This window comes from Marmota monax, unplaced genomic scaffold (assembly GCF_021218885.2).
Source record: "Marmota monax isolate L192 unplaced genomic scaffold, Marmota_monax_Labrador192_F-V1.1 WCK01_AAM20220418_F8-fsc00107, whole genome shotgun sequence".
NCBI lineage: Eukaryota > Metazoa > Chordata > Mammalia > Rodentia > Sciuridae > Marmota > Marmota monax.
The window spans coordinates 4,959,625-4,965,722 of record NW_026693761.1 but is presented as its reverse complement, the minus strand read 5'-3'; positions in this window follow the sequence as shown (position 1 = coordinate 4,965,722).

Below are 6,098 nucleotides of genomic sequence, written 5' to 3'. Positions count from 1 at the left end.
AGCCATTAGCACAGGTCTGCCTAAATGTGGACAACATCAATGTGCTTTAGGAGCAGAAAGACATCCATAGAATCAGAGTAGTCTCTCTTCAGAGAAAAATGACTTCAGATTCAGCCTAAGTGATGCTTTACATATGACATTCACATCACATAAATCAGTCACTGGAGTCAGCAAGAAGAAGAAAGCAGACTAATGTTAGCATAAAATATAAATGTCTCACCCTTCTCCTGCCCATCCATGCTGCAGAGTGGGTGCTCAAGCCCTGGACTCAATCTGTCCAGTCCCAGGGGTAGTATAGACTTTCCCAGTCTGCCTTCATGGCACATTCTAATCATATACTCATTCTACTTTTTCTATACTCACTGTCATTCTTTTTTTTTATATAAATTTTTTTTGAGAATTTTTTAATATTTATTTTTTAGTTTTCGGTGGACATAACATCTTTGTGTGTATGTGCTGCTGAGGATCGAACCCGGGTCACACGCATGCCAGGCGAGCGTGCTACCGCTTGAGCCACATCCCCAGCCCAATCACTGTCATTCTTTCTATGAGGTTGAGCTCCATTCTACAGGTTTCTCCCTGCGTGTCTGAGTCTGTGTCATGCTCCTTCTTAGGCAAAATTAGTAACCTGACATCTGGCTCATCTGTAGATTTGATGTGGATTCAACTCCCCTCCTGAGACATAAGCATTTTCCTTACTAAAGTTGTGTTATTTCGACATACCAAGCATTCTTTCCATTAGGATCCAGCATGTGACTTTCCTTCAATTATTAATTGACAGGTCAGACTCAGTCTCCCTGAACAGAGGAAGGATCATGATATGAACTGTTAGACAATGGAGCATGCTGGGACCTGCAAAGTCATCCTGCATGTGACCTAAGACCTCTGCTTCTATGGTAGCTTCATTTCCCTGTACTGACTCCCACCTTCCACACATCCAGTTGTGTTTGAGTAGTGTCATGTGCAGTCAACATCCCCAGAGTCTTTTAATAAGGTAGGATCAATCTTATCAGATTTTCAGTTGATGTTTGCCCCAAAGTTAACTTACTGATGTAAGTGAAGGTGGTTCAGGCCATAATAAAGAAGTTTTTTTTAATCAGGACAAGATAATGGCAGCAGCAGCAACCTCAAAACTCTAAACTTTAGGCAGACCTTTTTGTATAAGAAGACATTTTCATCTTGGGCTCTGCCTCCCCACCACGTATGTACTCAATCTGCTTCACTTCTGAGTTTTCCAGTTTCCTGGCTTCTCCTCTTCTGCAGAGGACCTGCACTTGGTGGCCACAGGGTGGTGCTAGAGAAGGGGGCAGAAGGAGAGAGGCAGGGGCTCCTTTCAGCCCAACCCCTTCTGGTAAACAGTTGGGTTGTCTTCTCAGGAAGCTCCTCTATTACTTCTCCTTGCCTGTGACTCATTCAGGAGGATAAGCTGTAAGTCACTTTTGGAGATATCACTACAATTTTGAGCAGGATTTGTTGGAAGGCCTTTCTTCTCCTCTTATCATCTGGTCCTTTTCCTTGTAAGCCCCAGGAAAGAAGGCATGCTGTGGGTTCTGGCCCTACTTCTAGCCATCCTGCCTCCTGGTGAGTATGTGGCACAGATGCCCATGGAATGTTGTTTTCCCGTAAAGAGACCATACAAAAACTTCCATTACCTCTTTGCCATTAATTTTTATTATTGTTACCATTCCAGGAAGTCACACGTCTTCCAGTTTGGAGAGAAGAATGATGTTAGTCACAAATTCACCTGGATCACATGTGCCAATCACTTGTGATTTACGTGAAACAAATAAATTCATCAACTGGTACCAATTCAAGGAAGGCAAGGTCCCAAGATACCTTCTCTACTATAATTTTTTAAATTGCAAGGTTGTGGTGGACTCAGGAATCATTTCAGGGAAATATGATGCTTATAAAGGCCCAGATGGGAAATGTAAATTAGAAGTACGAAATGTGGAGGAAAGTGACTCTGCTGTGTATTACTGTGCCTACTAGACTGGCACAGTGGTTCAGACCTGCCTTTATCTGTACTCAAAATGTTGCTTTGTCTGCTCCTGGTACATAGATAGGGATCAGCCCTCATCCCATTTCCTGCCCCTGACCTACTGTACTCTGAACAAAGGGAAACCATGAGCCCAAACCTAACAACCACTCTGTATTATCCCACTCTCCTCTAAGAGTTATTTCCTGCCTCCATTTGCACCCTACGACCAAACTCCCTTACTGCTATCTCTCATCCTTGGCCAAGCGTGTACACACACACACAAACACAGAAGAATCTCCAGAAAGTTATTCAGTATTTAAAGAGAACAAAAATTTTTCTATCTGTAGACAACACAAAGTAAGATAGTAAGAAGGCCCACTTTGGCTCCTCCTGGACTGCATGCTGCCCAAGAATGGTTCCCAAATATTTTATATATATATATATATATATATATATATATATATATATATATATATATATATATATATAGTTGTGGTTGGATACAATGCCTTTATTTTTTAATTTATTTTTATGTGGTGTTGAGGATTAAATCTAGGGCCTCACGTGTGCTAGATGAGGGCTCTACTGCTGAGCCACAACCCCAGCACCCCCCCCCCAAGTACTTTTGTTTTGTGTGTTAACTTACATGAATATACCCTACACCATCTGGAGGAGAGTATTATACCAGAAAGACTAGTGGAGGAAAGGAAAAAAAAATGTTCCAGAAGAGTGTGTGTGACTGCAAGTTTGGTGCAGAATATATAAAGTACTTAATAAGGATGATAGAAACCATTGAGAGAAATAGTTGTGAATAGTGACAACAAAATCTAAAACCTATTTTTATAACACTTTTGGTTGCAATAAATTTTTATCCCCCAAAGAAATATTTTCTTATACTTGGAAATCTGAAAAATTGTGAAAAAATAGAAAAAAAAAACAGAAAAAATAAAACCTGCTATTTTCTCACCACCCCATTGCTCAACATCTACATTACATCTCTTTCTACTGATCATTTTGCTCTGCCAATGTTGGCACAGCTGTTAATATCTAACACCACATTTCAGCCTTATGTCTATGGGAGGTGTAAATGATAGTGCCATAATATTCTTTTATTAAAAAATTCCATTAGCTTTATATTTGACCACCCAGTCACAAAATCAGGAAATTCCAAAGACTGCCTCTAGAGACATGGGAAAGTGAACCTCAGTTGCAGTGCACAAGCCTGGCTCTCTCAGATTAGGAGCTCCCCCAGATTAGGAGCTCAGAGACTGGGTCTGGTCTGAGAGCCCAAGAACCCATAGCTTCCTTTCAGAGCCAGGCCTCCTCCTTCCATATCAACTGCCATCTCCTTGTGGCCATAGGCCTGACTACTACAAGATCCTGGGAGCAATTAGCAATCTTGAACCTGCGTTTTGCCTGGAGTAAGGGCTGGGTTTGTCTCTCCAAGCATGATTGCACGTGTTCCTTGACTTATTTTTCCCAACACCCTGTCTTGAACCTAAAGGCAAGACCAGTTCTGTGTCTTCAGAAAAAATTCTGAAGTCACAGAACTGGTCTTGCCTTTAGATTCAACCTATGCCCTGGGCCAATTCAGGCCTCTTCTTTTGGGAACACACATACACCACCTGATTCTCTAGGACCATGTCATAACCTGCAATTTCCGATGCATGAAGAGATTACCTACTACACCTGTCCAATTTTGAGGTTAAACAATCATAATGCACATTTCTTGAGAGCTTTCGATGTATCTATGACTATACTAAATACTTTGCTTACAGGATTACACTGACACATGAAGCAACTACCTGGCATCCTTTTCACAGAGTGGGAAAAGGAGGCAAAATAACTTGCCCGATACCAAAACAACTCTTTGTTATTTCAGGGCACTGAAAATCTCCCACATGACCACTGAGTGGCATGCTCCCACACAGCTCAGATAGAGTATGCATTTTTGGCAGGGACTGCTTTTCAGTGCTTGTCCTTGCTCTAAAGCAAGCAGCACATGTGTGGTTCTATTCCTGCAAAGTGTCTTAATAAAGCCAAGGTACTTCGATAGAAATGCCTGGATTTATCTCCCAATATTCATTCCCACTAGGTGTACAGTATCTGACAAGTTACTTCAAATAACAGCTTTCAACATTTCTAAACTGAGGATATTGATACTTATCCCACTATACTATTATATATTTATAGTATATAAATATATATTATAGTGTGTATACTGCAATATTTCTAGTGTGAAATTGCAGAAGGAAAGGGTATGTGGGTAATAGAATCATTTTTCCCCAAAACCCAGATGAAGACATGAATACCAGGGATGTCTTTAATATGCAGACAGTTAACACACTTACCTGATCTGCTCAGCTCATGTGGTGCAGGAAACCCCAGCACTGCTCATAACTGAGAAAATCATGGAGAACTCAGAAAATCACCCAACCCTCCTCTTCTCTGAGACACCAGAACAGCCACACCCTCCAGCACTAACCTGAGATCTCAACTCTCAGGACCCTCCCTTTCTCACCTTCTCCCTGGGCAGCCAACCTGGCAGATGGATGCCACTCCTGAAAGCAGTCGTCCTGTATCCACTCTAGGCTGTGAGTTACCGGCCCCCATCACTTTAGTCTCCAGGAGAGAATGAAGTCATTCTTTTTTGGACCTTCTTCAAATATTATTTGTTCATGGGAATATCTCTTCTTTGCTTGAAGTTGGTCTAGGGCAGTTGAAGCAACCAGAGCAATTTCCAGGGCGACAGATAAGAGTGCCAACATATATTGCAAGGATGGATGATTTTAATTTCTTTTTTTTTATTTCACAGATTTTACACATTTCAATGAAAAGCTTCTGTTTCTTTTAAATGTGTCTACATAATAGACTGAATATTTTATCAATTTATGAATTTATAACAAATCATTTACATAAACTATATACCAGTGCATATATGCACACTTAAATTTCCTATATTTTCAAAATAATCAAGGTCCTACTCTGTAAATCTAAGGAAAAAAAAAACTACATAAACCTTTTATGGTAATAGTAGTTACCATTGAGTAGAGGTTTAGCAAACTATGCCCCTTACTAACAACCCCAGTTTTGTATATAAAGATTCATTGAAACACAGCCTTTCCCATTTGCCATGTTGCCTATGGGTGCTTTTGTACTAGAGTGCCATGGGTGGGTAGTTGCAACAGACGCCTGGAGCCTATAATATTTATTTATTTATTTTTGAGAAAGTATTTTTAAATGCTTTTTTTGCAACTTTTATTTTATTCATTTACATATTTTTTATGCCGTGCTGAGGATTGAAACATGTTAGGCAAACACTCTACCACTGAGTCACAACCCCAGCCCCAGAAAGCATTTTTTTAATCTGTGTCCTAGGGTCCATTAATAAATGATAATTACTTGATTTTTCCATGTTTTTTAATGTTTATCTGACCCTTTGATGAACATCCAACCTCCCAAAGTTAACTAAGAGAGTTTGGATAAATTATTTCACATACCTTTGATTCAATTTCTTTACTAAAAAATGATAATGCAATCATATTAACCAGCAAGAACTCTTGAAATTTACTGACTCAATAATACACATAACATTCTAACAAAATTGGATGGGGCCTAATTTTTAATAATTGAGGTATTTTATTGATTATGTGGGTTATTATTGCATATTAGAAAAATGAAATTATTTAGACTAATACTCAAAGTGTTGTTTGAGAACCAGCAGCAGCTGTTTGCCCTAATAACTTCTTAAACATGTAGAAATTTAATTCTACCTCAGAGCAACTGAGCCAGAATCTCATTTCACCACATTCACAGGTTACAGCAACCTACTTTGCAGTTGAGGAACAGGGGTTAAATGCCAGGAGGTTCAAGGGATAGACGTCACAGTCCAGGACAACTAGTAACTCACCTCATTCAGATTATTCAAACTCTTCAATTTGTCTAATGTCATCTTAAATTTCTTGATAGAAAAATGTATTGATGTTTGTAATCTCTGAAGCTGATACACATGGCAAATTCCAAATTAATTAAAAAACAGTATATTTAACTTTCCACTTATTTGAATGTTTACATTCATAAATAAAATTCATAGTAAATTCAGTGCAAAGTATTGAAA